Below are 17,068 nucleotides of genomic sequence, written 5' to 3'. Positions count from 1 at the left end.
GGACCACTACCCTCAGATCTCAGCCTCCTGGGTTACTAGGATTACGGGTGTGAGTTACAGGTGCCCAGCTTTCCTTTTGTTTCCTTTCTTCCAGGTGTGAGTTATAGGTGCCCTGCTTTCCTTTTCCTTTCTTCTCTTTTTTTTTTTTTTGGTGGGTTGTGGGACTTGAACTCTGAGCCTGGGCATCCCTGAACTCTTCAGCTCAAGACTACTGCCCTACCCCTTGAGCCACAGCACCACTTCTGGTTCTCTGGAGGTAAGTCTCATGTTCTTTAGTGCTCAGGCTGGCTTTGAACTGTGACCCTCAGACCTCAGCCTCCTGAATTGCCAGGATTACAGGTGTGAGCCACTGCACCCAGCTCCTTTCTTTCTTTCTTCCTCCAGTCCTAGGGCTTGAACTCAGGAGTTCGGTGTTGTTCCCCCGGCATTTGTGCTCACTCTGCACCACTTGAACCACAGCTTTTCTTGCCTGGTCAGGCTTCAAACTGCGATCCTCAGATCTCAGCCTTCTGAGTAGGTAAGAGCTGTGGGCTTCCGGCAGGGTGGAATAAGATTTTCAAAAGGCCTTGAAGGATTGGCACAGTCTAGAAAAGAGGTTGGGAGGGAAACACTCTGTCCACAGACCAGTTGACGTGGAAAGGTGGGCAATATGCAGGGCGATTTTAAAAGCACAAAGCCAGGCATTTGTTCCACTGTGCAACTGTGTTTGTGTGGAGGGGATGAGTGAAAGGACTATTTTCTTCTGCTCCCCTTTAGTTTCTTAAGTGGGGGCTGATAACCCAAGTCTGGGAAGTTAAGGACTCTCGATGGGTTGAGTTAGCCATGGCGGCGGCGAATTTGCGTTACTGACAATACATTATGTCCCAGAATTGGTCTCCAGACAATCCACGGGGAAAGCAGTCGGTCAGAAGGCAAAGCACTTTGCCTCCACGTTTCTGGTCCATTGCAAAGCCCATGGCAGTGCATGCATGTGCCAGGAGCACATGTGCGGTGTCTGGGAGCAAGATTTCCCCCGGGTCTGACATGACTCGAGGTGATCTACTTCTCCCGGCAGACTCCATTCCGGGGCATGTGTATAGTAACTTTCCAAACTCGGTGACAGAACGAGCCCTTGCAACCGAGTCACTTCGAGTGTGGATTTGCAGGGCTTCAGCGATCGTAGGAAGCTAGGCCTTCGGCGCTTGCCGTAACGCGGACTCGACCATTGCACTCCGGGAGAGGGGGGGGGATGTGGAAGCGGCGGAAGGAGACCCGGAGGGTGTGGGGTGGGAAAAGACGGGAGCCCAGGAGGATCATTGATCTCCAGACCGCGTCATCGGCCGGCCCTTCTCCCCCCGCGCCCCCGCCCCGCCGCCCCTCTCCGCCCGGCAGCGGCGGCCCCGGCCTCGGCTCGGCGGCGTCTTCCCCGCGGAGGCAGGTGAGTGTCGGCGTGCGGGGGCCGCCCGGGGCTGCGCTCCGCACCCCCGCGTTTCCGGGGTCAGTGGCGGCGGCCGGCCGGGAGGCGGCCTCGGCTCGCAGTAATGGCAGCGCGGTGAGCTGGGGAACGCGAGCTGACAGCCGCCGCCGCCGCCGCCGCCGCCCACCTTCCGCCCCCGGGCTTCGTCCTGCGCTCCCGCGGGTGGCCTCCCCTCCCCTCGCCTCCCGTCCCCTCCCCCTCCCCCGGCCCCTCGTCCTGCGTCTGCAGAAGGTAACCCGGGCCGGGGCCTTGGAGGGGGGGGAAGAGCTGGGCTGCGGGCGCCGGGGAAACTTCCCGGGCCACGGGTGGCGGGGATGGGGGGGGGGCGCCGAGGGCGGAAGGCAGCCGGATTAACGGGGAGGAAGGCCGCGGAAGACGGTGTCCTGTCATTGACCTCGCCCCCCCTCCTCCCCCTCCACGGGGCCGGGACTGGATGTCGGGCCTCCGGGGCCCCCATCTCCCTCCCGAGCCGGGGAGGTGAGAGTGCGCGCTGCTCCGGCTGCTCCTCGTGTCGGTGGCCCGCGCGGACGCCCGCGGTCCGGGCGGGGGGGGGGGGGGGAGAGGCCGGCGGCGGCGGCGGCGATGCTCACGCAGCCTCCCCGCGCGTGTGTTCACTTTTGTTTCCGCAGACGAGTGAGGATTAGTAGGTTCGGGAGAGGAGTGTGTTATTCTAAGGGCGTGCTGCACCGCCCGCCTGCACTCCCTCCAACCCCCCTTGCTCCCGCACTCGGTTCTGGACTGTTCCCTCCCGGTCCCTTCCCTGGGAGGAAAACATCTGGATCTGCACACTGGTGAAGTTCTCTTCCCTCCCCAACCTCCCCCCTCCTTCCTTTCCTCCCCCCTCCCCCCTCCCCGCCTCCCCGGGGTTAAATTTGAATGGCAGGGTCCCTGGGAAGTGTAGAGAGGAATTGTAAACAGACTCTGGACATCTGGGTGTAAAACTCTTGGCACTGTACCTGCCTCCAAACCTACTTGGTGGACTAAAATTGCTCTACACCGATGGATAAGCTTATTAGATAGCATTTACCTTTTTTTTGGTTTGTTTTTGCCCGTAGGAGCAATACTTGGTAGATCCTTCCAAAGGAGTCACACGAACTTCAGTGATTTCAGCTGCCTTGTTGTTATTGTTTTATTTTATTTTCGTCTTTTGCAGATGCTATCTATGAGTTGTGGGAATATTCTCTACAGCGCATGCTTTTATATGTTTTCCACAGTGCACATGTTCTTGCTTCATAATACTGGAGCTTGAACTCAGGCCCTGAGGCTTGCTAGACAAGTGTTATATCACATGAGCCACGCCTCTAACCCTGTTGTTCTATGTATTTATACGTTCACCCTCTTCTATTTTGTATATTTATGTGGTCACTCTTATCTCATTCCTCACCCTCTGTGATTTTCTACCTTTTGTAAATAGGAAGGTTTGTAGACATTCGAATTACAATCATATGTCGTGCATTTTCTGCATTCTTAACTCTGGTTGGAGAAGAGACACAGTAATTATAGAAAGAACTGGGGAATATTATGAAGGAAATGAAAGATTGTTGTAGTGATGAGATTATTTCAGGAAAGGTCTGAATTTTGAGGCCTTGAGCTGAAAAAGGAGAAGGACCAACCTTGTGGAAGTTCAGAAGAGTGTTCCTATGTGAAGGAAAAGCAATTGCACAAGCCCTGCTGTAGTGTAGGCCCTAGGGAAGAGAGAGACAAAGGTCATAATCAGGTGTCAGATCAGGTGAAATCTGTGCCAAGGAGTTTAGCTTTTACATTAAAAACACTTGATACTTTGACCATTGAGAGCAAATGGTTGTATGTTAGAGAGGAGAAAAGCAGGGAGACCATTAGCAAATGGCCTTGGAGTGTAACAAGGTTTGGAGATAGGTTTTGTAGTTAAAGCTTTTTATTGACTTTGTCACAGTTTGGATAAAAGTGCATTTGTGCTGGATGCTGGTGGCTCACGCCCATAATCCTAGCTACTCGGGATGCTGAAGTCTGAAGATCACAGTTTGAAGCCAGCCTGGGTAGAAAAGTGCCGGTGAGACTCTTATCTTCAATTAAGCATTCAAAACTGGAAGTGGAGCTGTGGCTCAAAGTGTTAGAGCACTAGCCTTGAGCAAAAGAGCTCAGGGACAGGGCCTCGGCCTTGATTTCAAGCCACACCACCTACCAAAAGTGCGTTTCGATGGACTGAAGAGCCAATGCCCAAGGGTGGGACATTGCTAAGGGAAGCAGGTTATATGGTGTTGGATTTGGTTGGACACGTGAAGTTGGATCTTAGTCCCTCAAGGGGAGGTAAGAAGTAGGCAACTAGATGTATAAGTCGAATTTTGCGTAGTGGTTTAAGAATGAATTTGCCTGCTTGTTCGTTTACACAGGCAAGTGTGGAGATACTGAAAAACAGAAATCTCTGCCATTCTGGTGGGGAGAGAAAAAAAGGGTGACATGGGTTATCAGCATTTATGTGTTGGTACAATTTGCTGTATTTTTTAAAATAAAAATAGATCAAGCGTCAGAGACTCACATCTATAATCCTAGTTACTCAGGAGGCTGAGGTTTGAGGAAAGTCGACTCTTATCTCCAATTATCAGCCAAAAAGCTGGCAGTAGAGCCAAAGCTCCAGCAGTAAAATGTTAAGTCTTGAACAGAAAAACTTGGGGTAGTGCCCAGGCTCTGGATTCAAGCCTCTAGGACTAGCACGTGTGTACCCACACACATACACATATGTAAGCATTCAGAATTTAAAATGTTCCATTAGGGCTTAGCATTCAAGTGCCCCCTACTTTATCTGCGTCCTTACCACCAACTTTTCCTTGGTGTGAAAACAAGCCCAGCTATTCCTTACATCTTTCCAAAGGTACATATTGTGTACCTTGAAGCAGATGTGTGTATATTACTCTCTTCATTTTGCAAAAATGGTAACATTCATTGCCTGCTTTGAAACTTTGTATTTTTTAGAGTACTCATACTTAAAAGTTATGAAACATCCTGGGTGCCTCTGGTTTATGCCTATAATCCTAGCTACTGCAGGAGTCTGAGATCTGAGGGTCTGGGCTTAAAACAACCTAAGTGGAGCAGACAAATCCTAGAACTGCAGTTAACTAGCAGAACAAGCCAGGAGTAGGTTGTGGTTTGAGTGGTGGAGCACGATTATTATGAGTGAAAAAGCTTAGCAGGAATTTGAGGCCTTGTTCAAGTCTCCGTACGAGTCCACAAAAAGTGTAAAACAAGCCAGGCACTAGTGGCTCTCACCTGTAATCCTAGCTACTCAGACTGAGATCTGAGGATCTCAGTTCAGAGCCAGCCTGGGCAAGAAAGTCCGTGAGACTATCAGTCTCCAAATTAAACATCAAGAAACTGTAAGTGGCACTGTGGCTCAAGGGGTAGGACGGTAGGTAGCCTTGAGCTGAAGAGCTCAGGGACAGTGCCCAGTCCCAGAGTTCATTTCCCACAGCTGACCCCAAGTATAAAACAGGTGAGAACACTTAGGGAAAAGGATACCTGCTTTGAGTTTTTGGCCTACAGATGTGAAGCGTTTAAAGAATTTTTTTTTTTGTTGGACTTTTTTACATTTTGCACTGTTCAACCTCATCTCTGCTATTTCTTTGTGTTAAAAGGTGGTAATTTGCTAAGTGCTAGTAGTTTGTACCTATAATCCTAGCACTTTAGGAGACTGGAGGATTATGGTTCAAAGCCAGCCTGTACTGAGTCTCTACCTATCAAAAAGCTTAAAGTAGAGCGATGGCTCAAGTGCTAGAGTGCTAGCCTTAAGCACAAAAGCTCAGAAATGGTGCCCAGGCCCCAAGTTCAAGTCCTAGGACCAACAAACCCCGTTTCTCCCCCCCTCCAATTTTTTTTCAGTTATGTATGCAAGTTTAAATAAATTCATGATGGGATCAGTCCTTAATATTATGAGTCTTAATATTATGAATAGTTAGAACTGGCTACTTTGTACTTGTGTTTTTGTGGCTACTGTAAGTCTTGGAAAAATAAGCTGGAATTTGTAATGTTAGGAGATTTTTTAACAAGTTGTTGATACTTTGAGATCTATGACTGAATTCCCTTTTAATAATTGGTTAACTAGATATCTAGCTGTTCCACCTCCCAGTATGGCAACCAGACATCAGCAAGCAAATAAGGGATTCACTGTAATTTGCCGGGCTTTAGAGCTTAATAGAAATGTGTCCTTTACATTGTAATGGTATTTTTTTTTTAAGACTATGTAGACTCATCCAATTACACTTTTTGTATTTGTCTTGTGATTGGGAAAGATACTAGAACACTTGTAGTCTTTTTATTTTTTTGTCGGTCATGGGACTTGAACTCTGAGCTCTTCAGCTCAAGGCCCTACACCTTGAGCCACAGTGCCACTTCGGTTTTCTGACGGTTAATTGGAAGTAAGAGTCTCATGGACTTTTTACTGCCCAAGCTGGCTTAGAGCTGTGATCCTTAGATCTCAACTTCCTGAGTAGCTAGGATTACAGGCATGAGCCACTGGCATCCGGCTTTTTTCCAACTCTCAAACCAGGACTCATTGTATTTTGTAATAATTTAACAAAATTCTAATAATTTAATAAAATTGGTTGACACTTGCACTTTTAGTCAGTTGTTAGCCAGATACTTATATTAAACTGATTATATCAGTTGTTAACCTATTATTTGGATTGTTGATTTGATAAGTTTGTGTGTGTGTGAGTGTGTGTGCATGAGCATGTGTACCAGTACCATCGAACCCTCTCTTGCTCTGCTTTGTTGCTCATATGTGTTTGAGCCATGCCCAGTTCTGGCTTTTTAGATATGAGTCTCTGGTTAATCTGCCCCAGCTGGCTTTAAAAATCCTTAGATCTCAGCTTCCTGAGACGCTAAGATTTTAGTTCTGAGCCACTGACATACAGCTGATTTTGATTTTTTTTTTTTTTGTATTTTTTCTCCTTTAGTGTTATGGGGGAAGTTTAAGCAGACATTTTCTAGATTGGAGAAATACATTTGATCTATTTAGTAGTAACAAGCTGGATACCAGTAACTCAACGCTTGTAATCCTAACTACTCAGAAAGTGGAGATCTGAGGATCGAGGTTCGTAGCCTGCCTAGACCGAAAAGTCCTGGAGATTATTAATCTGGAGGCATGGCTCAAGTGGTAGAGTGCTGGTACTGAACAAAAATGTGGAGCAAGAGAAAGAGGTCCAAGGTTCAAGCTCCAGTACCGTCACATACATGCACATTTAGTGGTATTTTTGGAAGCATAGTAGGTACTCATGTGTTTAAGACAACATGTGAAATAAATGTAATGTGTTAAGCTTACCTAAACTCTGAAGTGTGCAGTTAATGTTATATTTGAAGATTTTTTATCAAAAGATTTTTCATATTTTGATATTATACATGATGCTGCTGTTAGTCATTCAATTAAATGTGTCAGAATGGTTTATCAGACAGGTTGACAGTTTATCATTTTTGTTCTCAGCTTTAAGCTTCTTGAAGGCAACATCTCCAGCACCTGCCAGAAGTTACTAGAATATACTAAAATATTAATAAACATTAACTCAGTAAATGGTCTTTTTAAAAATAGCACATTGTACAGAGGTGTTCCATTACGACATTCTTATATTTTGTTCAAATGGAGCCTTTGTTAATTGTCTTTTTCCCAATTAATGTAGATTCCTTGTCTTTTTATTTTTATTTTGGAGGAATGAGGTCAGTTATAGGGCTTGAACTCAGGGCCTGGGCACTCTACCTGGGCTCTTTCTGCTAACGCCTACCATTCTGCCCTTGAGCCATAGTTGTGCTTCTGGTTTTCTAGAGGTAAAGAGTCTCACACATTTCCTTCGTGGGCTGGCTTTGAGTTGTGATCCTCCTCACATCTTAGCTTCCTGAGTAGCTAGATTATAGGTATGAGTCACCAGTGTCTGGTTTGCTTTTCAAGGAATGTAGGATTTAACCTAATGTTTCCTGAATTAGTTTTTTTTTTTTTTTAACTTCAGGATACTTAATTCTGTGTGTGTGTATGTGTATATGTGCTTAAAATTCTTTGAATGCAGGGCCCCATGTTCTCTCCTGGCTTTTCACTCAAGGCTGAAATCTTACTACTTGAGCCACAGTTCTACTCCTGCCTTTTTGCCAGTGAGTTGGAGATAAGAGTCTCAGAGACTTTTTTGCCTGAGCTGGCTTTGAACTGTGATTCATGTATCTCAGCTTCCTGAGTAAGATATTAGTACCTGACTTAAAGTATTTCAGATTTTTAAAAAAAAATCACTTTTAGACTACAGAAGAATTATGTAAGAAAAACAAAACTGAGCTGGGTATGGTGGTTCACATCTGTAATCCTAGCTACTCAGGAGGTTGAAATCTGAGGATTAAGTTTCAAGGCCAGCCCAGGCACTAAAAGTGTGAAACTCTTTATCTCCAGTTAATCACCAGAAAGCCAGAAGTGGCACTGTGGCTCCAGGGGCACTAGCCTTGAGCAAAGAGCTCAGGGACAATGCCCAAGACCTGAGTTCAAGCCCCAAACTGACCAAAAAACCCTGAAACAATAAAACCCCCCAAATGGAAAGCTTGAGTATATTCTTTACCTAGCAGTGATTTATATCACCAGGGTAGAAATATGAGGGAAATATGTTGGTTTACCCTGGTAATTAAACTTCATATCTTCTCTGGATTTCACCAGTTTGTCTATTAATACTCGAATGTTTCAAGATTCAACTCAGAAATTGAATTTCTGATCTATGATTTTTTTTTTTTTTTTTTGCCAGTTCTGGGGCTTGAACTCAGGGCCTGGGCACTGTTCTTGGACACTTTTTGCTTGAGGCTAGCTCTCTGCCACTTTAGCCACAGCTTTACTTCCTGCTTTTTCTGTGTATATGGTAACAAGGAATGGGACCTCCTGGGGCTTTATGCATGCTAGGCAAGCATTCTATCACTGAGCCGTGCTCCCTGTGATTTTTTTTTTCATTGACATTTTTGTTTTGGTCAGTTGTGGGACTTGAACTCTGGGCCTGGGTATTGTCCCTGAGCTCTTCAGCCCAAGGTTACCCACTACCCCTTGAGCCACTTAGAGTTTCCTGATGGTTAATTGGAGATAAGAGTCTCATGGACTTTTTTAGTTCCTGGGCTCGCTTTGAACCGAGATCCTCAGATCTCAGCCTCCTGAATAGCTAGGATTACAGGAGTGAGCCATTACACTCAGCTACTGAAATCTTTTTTTGACATTCTACATCGTCAGTTATTTTGTAGTATGTTTTAATTTGAGTTTGACTGATTGTGAAAAATTCTTAACATCTGAAGGGAAAAACAAAATATTACTTTGGATCAGATCTTGAATCCTATTGTTTATCATATCACAAGGTACAGCATGTCAGTGTAGTCTACGAGAGATGATGCTAACTTTTGCTAAGGTAGTATCTACCATACCACACTCCTACACCATCCCTCCCCTGTTGATCTTGCTGTGTTGTCCACAGTGTCCTTGAGCTTATGAGTTTAAAGAACTCTGTATTAGCCTCTGAGTACAACTTATTTGTAAATAAATATTTGGAAATTCCATTCCATTTTCACACTTGTCTGATTTCTGCATTCTTGGGTTGATGTTTACTTGAAACAATTATTATAGTAATATATAGTAATATTAAATAGCAAATATTATAGTAATAAATAGTGCTATTGTTTCCTCATTGCTGTGTGTATTAAGATTCAGCTATAAAGCAGATATCTGAATGGCAGAGCTATCCTGCCGTGCATGGTGGTGTGTGTTTATAATCCCAGTTCCAGCTTCTCTGGAGGCTGAAGCAGGATTGCTTGAAGCCAGAATGGGCAACACAGTAAGACTGTGCTGTGTTTACATTTATCTAGCAATTTATTTTTATCAGTCTTGAGCTGTGAACATTTATGTTTTTTAAACTGATACTGTCACTTTTTTTTTCCTCTCAGATTATTTCGGATTTGCCTTTCAAGTTGTGTTGAACAGATTTGAATTTGTTAGGCAGGTACTCTCCCTGCCCCACCTTGGCTCTTGATCCTTTAAGTATGCTTTTTTTTTTCTTTGTCAATCATGGGACTTGAACTCGGAGCCTGAGCGCTATCCCTGAGCTCTTCAGCTCAAGGCTTCTGCCCTGTGCCTTGAGCCATAGCACCACTTCTGGTTTTCTGGTGGTTAATTGGAGATTAGAGTTTCATGGACATTGGTACCCTGGCTGGCTTTCAACCTTGATCCTCAGATCTCAGCCTCCTGAGTAAGATTACAGGCATGAGCCTGGCTAAGTATGCTCTTTTTGTCCTTAGAAAAGTCCTTAGAAAAGGCATTTTAGAAGCCATGAGTTGTTTTCTATTCTCCTTGGAATCAATAAGTTTTCCAAAAACCTCTTGTTTTACTTGTACTAGTCTTCCTTTTTATTTGTTACTGTTATTTTTAATGATATTGGGTTTGAATTTAGGACCAGAATTGGTGTTACACCACTTAAGCCATGCCTCCAACCCTGCTTTTTTCCCCCTAATCCTGGGACTTGAATTCAGGGCTGCTTTTGCTCAAGACTAGCACTCTACCACTTGAGCCACATCACCACTTCTAGCGTTTTCTGTTCATGTGATAGTGAGGAATCAAACCCGGGGCTTCATGTATACTAAATCAGCACTCTACCACTAAGCCACATTCCCAGCCCCTGGGGTTTTTTTTTTTTTTTTTCCTTTTGCCAGTCCTGGGCTTGAGCTCAGGGCCTGAGCACTGTCCTTGGACTTTCTCAAGGCTAGAGCTCTACCACTTGAGCCTCAGCACCACTTCTGGCTTTTCTTTGTGCATGTGGTACCAAGGAATCTAACCCTGGTCTTCATGCATGCTAGGCAAGCACTTTACCACTAGGCCAAACTCCCAGCCCGTTTTTTTTGTTTTGTTTTGTTTTGTTTTTTAATTTTTATTATTTTCTAGTCATTTTGGAGTTGATGCTTTACCAGACTTTTTTTGGGGGGGGGGCTAGGCTGGCCTCATAGCACAATCCTCTATATCCCAGTCTTTCCAGGATTGCTTATGTGAGCCACCTGTGTACCCCTTGTAACTGATATTTTCTGATGGGGAAGTGGTAGAAAGCTATCAGAATAAGTGATATGACAATAAGAAAAAAAATGCCCAAGTAGTCCTGAGCCTAAAAACAATTTTTTCTTCTTTTTTGGCCAGTCCTGGTGCTCAGGGCCTGAGCACTAGCCTTGAGCTTTCTTTTTTTTTTTAAATATATTTTTTATTGTAATTAATAGAAGGGTTACATTATATTCACCATAGCCTTGAGCTTTCTTAAGCCACATTCCCAGCCCAGAACTTTGTTCTTTTATAGTTAAGGAATATTCTTTGTATATAAATGTTTTTACCTTTTAGCAGTTGTGAGTAATGCTCTGAGATGAACTTTGGTGCACTCATATTTGCTCCTTGCTTTCAGTTTCTTTTGGCTTATATACCTGGAAGAGTGCTTACTGGGTCATACAGTGATTTTGTGATTTAGCAGTCTGAGGAGTACTTAGTTAGTACTCTTAAAACCCATCAGGGCTACCTAGCATCCCATTTTTTCTGTATGATGGACATGTGTTTTTTGTTTGTTGAACTTGTTTTACGTTTTATTGATGACTTGTAATGTTGGGCATCTCTTCGTATCCTTATTAACTATTTGAATATCTTACTTGTGTGTGTGTGTGTGTAGGGTCTCTCTTTCTCTACACACACGTACATATATATATGATATATATATATAAAGTGTATGATATTATATATATTGTGTGTGTGTGCGTGCGCACATGCTGGTGCTGAGGCTTGAACTCAGCCTGGGTGCTTGCTGTCCTGTCTTCATAATCTTAGTGCCTTGAGTAGCTAGGATTACAGGTATGAGCCACTGGTGCTGGGCTAGTTTTTAAAAATGAGAACAGTAACATGGATGAGAATGTGTATAATTGATCAGTTTCTGGAATGGATGGAGTTAATGTTGCTTTTAGTACTGATAACAGATCTGTAATCCGAAACTTGTATAGTATGCCTCCTGAGGGAAAATGAGTATCATTATACATCTTTTTCTTTTCTCTTTCTTACCCTTCCCTCCCTCCCCCCCCCCCCTCTCTCTCTCTGGTACTACTGAAGATAAGTATGGTTGGCAACTGTTCTACCATGGAACCACATTCTCAGTCCATCAGATGTGTTTTTATAAACTTACTTGCTTTTTTCCTTTTATTTATTTGAGACAAACCTCACTATGTAGTCTGGGTTGGCCTCGAATTTGCCATCCATCTGTCTCATATTCTTAATGCTGGCATGAGTCATCATGCTTGGCTTTAATATGAAGTGGGGTTCCCCCCTCCCAGTGTTGTTATACTCCAGGGCTAGACAGGTGTTCTACTCCTTGAACTACTCCCATAGTCCTTTGGATTGCTATTTATTTTTGTGCTGGTACCAGGGCTTGAACTTGGACCTCACGTTACACTCAGCTTATTTTCCACTCAGAGCTTGCACTGCACTGCACTACTTGAGCCACACTTGTTGGTTAAGTGAGATACTTCTCTAGGGCTTTTCTGTTTGGGATTGCTTTGAACTCTGATCCTCATATCTCAGCCTCCTGAATGGCTAGGATTATAGGCATGAGCCCCTGATACCTGGCATGGGTGGCTTTTATTTTTCACTTTCAGAGACATTTAAGTGAAAGAAGGGGATTTTTAAGTAGTTGTGGCTATACCAAAAGCTGTTATGTCCTTTTAATAGGACATACCAGCACAGCAAAGTTGAGCAAGAGATAATAACATGTACCTTGTTTAGCTATCTTGCTTTTAAAATCATTCTTACACCGGGTGCTGTGGTTCATGCCTGTAATCCTAGCTACTCAGGAGGCTGAGATCTGAAGATTGTGGTTCAAAGCCAGCCCCAGCACAAAGGTCAGAGAGACTCTTTAACTCCAATTAACCACTAGAAAATGGTGATACGTAGGGCTGTGTAAGTAGGGGTAGGATAGTAACCTTGAGCTAGAGAGCCCTGAGACAACGCCCAGGCCCAGGGATAGGGTGGTAGAGCTGAAGAACTCAGGGACAGTACCCAGGCCCAGAGTTCAAGCCCCATGACCCACCAAAAAAAAAAAAAAAAAAAAGGGAAAAAGAAAAAAAAATATTCTTACATGTCTTTTGTCTTCTGTAGCAGTTCCAGGATATAGGTAAGAACTGCTATTATGTACAAGCTGGCAAACACATGAGCTTTTGTACAGATAAAAAGTTGAGAAGTAGTGAAAATAGGGCAGATAAGGAAAAAGAATTAGAAGGTGAATCGGAGACTCAATTTTATTACACTCAGTTTTTAAAATATGCTTATAAAGACACACATTGAGAGTGTAGTTTCAGTGCTCCTATAAAAGTAGCATGAATGACAGAGTGCACTTATCTACCCATAGGGTTCTGACAGTGTTCGTTCAGTTCTTTCCTGAGAGCCAAGGTATGTATGCTATATATGTATGTGTGTTTGTGTGAGACAGACAGTGAGAGGGACAATGAGAGAATGAGAATGAACCAGTTCTTTTCTTTCATAGATTATTGCCCCTTTTGTTTTTGGTTTGACCTTGGAATTGAGCTTGCTAGGTAAGCACTTACTCTATTGTTGAGCCATATCTCCAGCCATACATTTCAGTGGTCCATTTTTTTTTTTTTTTTTGGTGGGTTATAGGGGCTTGGACTCTGGGCTTGGGCACTGTCCCTGAGCTGTTCAGCTCAAGACTACTGCCCTACCCTAGGGTCTGAGTGTTATCCCTGAGCTCTTAAGCTCAAGGCTTTTGCCTTACTCCTTAGAGCCTCAGAGCCCCTTCTAGTGGTTAATTGGAGATAAGAGTCTCTCAGATGTTAGTGCCCGGGGCTGGCTTTGAACTGAGGTCTTCAGATCTCAGCCTTCTGAGTAGCTAGGATTACAGGTGTGAGCCACTGTGCCCTGCTCAATGGTCTTTTTGAGATCGGGTTTTGTTTCCTGCTTTGCTGTCATCACCTATGGTTGCTGGGATGGCAAATGTGGGCCACTGAATAGTCTCTTGTGGTTGAGGTAGAGTCTAAGGGACTTGTTTTTTGTTTTGTAAATCTAGGCAGTCCTGGAGTTGTCCTTCAGACCTCAGTCTCTACACAGCTTAGGATAAGTGCCCACCCCCTTGTTTTATATGGGTTGAGAAGGGGGTCTGTCAGACTTCCTTGCCAAAGGTGGCCTTGAACTATGAGCCTGCACTTCTTATTCTAGGATTATGTGCATGAACTAACAATGCTTAGCTTCTTAGATGAAATAAAAATTGACAAAACAAGTGAAACTTGGCATTTGACTTTAGACTGGTAAGTGAGATCTGAAAACTTAAAGTGCAGCCTGTACAGACTTGAATATGAAATTCATTGAGAAAAAGGTATTTCATCCTTTTGAGGATTTATTTTATAATTTATTATACACTTAAGCTCCGTACTTGCCTTCCCCCTTTGGAGACTGAGAAGTTTTCGTAGCTGACACACAGCTCAAGAGTAGAGCACTTGCTTAGCACACAGAGGCCTTGCATTCCATCCCTAGCATAAGAAAGACTTTATTTGACAACAGGTTAACCATATACTACTGTACTTTTGTATCCTGTTTCCAGGCATCCCTTTCCCATGAACTAGGGTTACTATGCATGATAGGCAAGTACCCTACCACTTAACCTACACTTCAGCCCCTCACCCTTTATTCCTTCTAGAATCATACTACTAGATTTTGGGAGGACGGAGAAGAGAGGAAGATGCCAAGGTCTTGCCATGCATCTTCAGTTAGCTTTGAATTTGCCTTCCTCCTGCCTCAGTTTTCCCAGTGTTGGAATTACAGGAGTGTACTATCATGCCTGGCTAATTTGTAGAAAATTTTAAGGAAGTTACATGGTGGAAGTAATTGTTGGTTCTTGGAAAACATTGCTTCTCAAATATCAAAAATTTCTTAGCTACATCTCCTGGTTTATTTGATAAAGCAAAGTGAGTTTTTACATGTACCCTTGAACCTTATTATAATATGAAATGATAGCATATTTGGTTAGTGTGTCTCAGAGGCAGCATTGGTTCTAACCTATGGAACTGGAAAAATATACAAAGTTAATGCTCTAAAGTATGTTTTGTGTTTTTTGTCAGTTGTGGGACCTGAACTCTGGGCCTGGGCTTTGTCCCTGAGCTCTTCAGCTCAAGGCTATCACCCTATCCCTTGAGCCATGGCATCACTTCCAGTTTTCTGGTAGTTAATTGGAGATGAGTCATGGACTTTAGTTGAGCCTCAGATCTAAACTTCCTGAGTGGCTAGGATTATAGGTATGAGCCACCACTGAGCCTGGCTTCGTTTTGTGTTTTTATATTTAAAACATAACCTGCTCTAAGCCCACTGAATGGCATTTAACTTTTTTTTTGTGTGGCCTCAGGTTAGCACTCTACCACTTGAGCCACAGCACTATTTCCAGACTTTTCTACGTATGTGGTACTGAGGAATTGAACCTGGGTCTTCATGTATGCTAGGTAGAACTCTCCCCCTCCTTTCGTTTTCCCTGCTGTATAACCAGAGTTGGCTTGCTCCTTATCCTCTTGTTTCAGCACTTCTGAGTTCTGGGATTACAGAAGTGTATCACTGTGTTTTGCCCAAGTAGCAATTAAACTAATTGGTCTGAGAGTGTGGTAGAGTGATTGCCTAGCATGCCACAAAGTCCTGGGTTTGATTCCTTGGTTATCACATACACAGAAAAAACCAGAAGTGGTGCTATGGCTCAAATGGTAGGGCATTAGACTTGAGAAAACTCAAGGATGGTGCCCAGGCCCTGAGTTTAAACTCCAGGACTGGCAAAACAAAAAACCAATTGGGGATGTGTACTATCTGACATCAATTTACATGACTATATTTGTATCTTATTGGTGATTTTTGAATTACCAGATTTTACTCAAGAGGCTGAGATGTAAAGTTCACAAGTCGAAGCCAGACTGGGCTGGAAGGTCCTAAGAGTTACCTCCAATTACAAAAACAGCTGGAAGTGGAGCCCTAGCTCAAGTGATACAGTGCTAGCCTTAAACAACAAAGTGCAGGTACAGAGCCTAGGCCCTAAATCAAGCCCCACGACTGATGTGCCTGTGCACACGTACACATGACACACACATACATAAAAGTACTCAGAATGTTATACTTTCCCCTAAGTTAAAAAGAGGATCGTATTTGTAAGTATTTAAACACATTATTATTATTATGTTGAAAGATTTTATTAACACTGATTTTTTTCATAAATTTTTATTGTGATTAATAGAAGGGTTACATTATATTCACCACATAGAAGGTATATAACTTCACAAACATTGATACCCTTTCTCATGACATGGTCCCCATTTCCCTCCCACTCTCCCCCCGCTTATCTTGATTCCCCCCCTTCCCTATCCAATTTCAAATAACCAATTAAGCACATATAAAATATATCAGATAACAAAGTGAAAATTATAACAATATGAGATAACCAAGGGATGGCAAAAGAGATGAGAGACAACATAGTACATTAAGGACAACAGTCACTCAATATATGGCTTTTGTTTCCTTATCCTGGAGGTCCTTACATTTAGTTAACACTGATTTTTGCATCATATTTCAAATGTCATGTTTAACAAGTGTTCAAAAAAGGAATCTATATGCAATCACATTATTATTGATAGTTAACTTGAAGGGCAACTAAAATGTGGCATTACAATATCAGTAATTAGTCCATGACACACTGTTAATATATTCAATATGGCTATACATTTTACAAAGTTAAGTTATACTTCAGATTAAAGCATTTATTTTAATAATGTACTAACTTCTACATATTGGATTGGATGTTTCGAGGTAATGTAATTGGCCAAAATGCAACTATCTGGATCACTTTTGTTTCTTGGTATAGGGCTTGAACTCAGGGCTGTGTGCTTGTTAGCTTTTTTGACCCAGGTTGGCACCCTACCACTTGAGCCATAGGTCCACTTCCCTGAAGCACTTTGGCTGTAGGAAAAGAAGAGCAGGGTCACTTAAATTTTATCTTACAAGGTTGTATCTTTGAGTTGGGGCTTTCACTAGTGTGTTAACGTGTTTTTAAGACAACATCGTGCTTTGTTTTCATACTTTAGAAACCAAAAGTCACAAAAAAGTTAATCTTGGTAGATGTTGACAACAGACTGTTGTATCACGTCTGGCCTTTTCTGTGGTACTGAGGAATGGAACCCAGGGCTTCATGCATGCTAGGCAAGCACTCTTCCACTAAGCCACGTTCCCAGCCTTCTTCATACCTTCTTTTTCTTTTTCTTTTTTTTTTTTTTTTGTCGTGGGGCTTGAACTCTGAACCTGAGCTCTGTCCCTGAGCTCTTCAGTTCAAGGCTACCACTGTACCACTTGAGCCACAGCACTACTTCAGGTTTTCTGGTGGTTAATTGGAGATGAATCTTATAGAGTTTTATGCTAGGCCTGGCTTTGAACTGCAATCCTCATATCTCAGCCTCTTGAGTAGCTAGATGAGTCACTGGCACCCAGTTTTGTGCGTGTGATTACCTTAAAAATATTTGTAAGTAATCCTACAAAGAAGTACAGTGCATCTTGATCAATGGACTCTTCATTCTCATGTTTCATTTGGGACCACGTCATAT

The 17,068-nt window shown here is 43.2% G+C and overlaps 1 protein-coding gene across 2 annotated transcripts in view; it reads left to right on the top strand.

The window, feature by feature from the left end:
- Window positions 1–1,246: 1,246 nt before the first annotated feature.
- The window catches only part of Cul2 (cullin 2), an 81,668-nt gene continuing 65,846 nt past the window's right edge, over window positions 1,247–17,068 (top strand). Inside the window, exon 1 of one of the 2 annotated variants that reach the window (XM_090319132.1) lies at window positions 1,247–1,417. The gene's annotated coding sequence lies outside the window, so the exon portion shown is untranslated. Of the gene's footprint in view, window positions 1,418–1,582; window positions 1,688–17,068 lie in introns of those variants that run through there. The other variant, XM_090319133.1, reaches the window with a different exon arrangement.

The sequence above is a fragment of the Megascapheus bottae genome, chromosome 26, assembly GCF_031878675.1.
Source record: "Megascapheus bottae isolate mThoBot1 chromosome 26, mThoBot2.hap1, whole genome shotgun sequence".
Lineage (NCBI taxonomy): Eukaryota > Metazoa > Chordata > Mammalia > Rodentia > Geomyidae > Megascapheus > Megascapheus bottae.
This window is presented reverse-complemented; position numbering and strand designations above follow the sequence as displayed.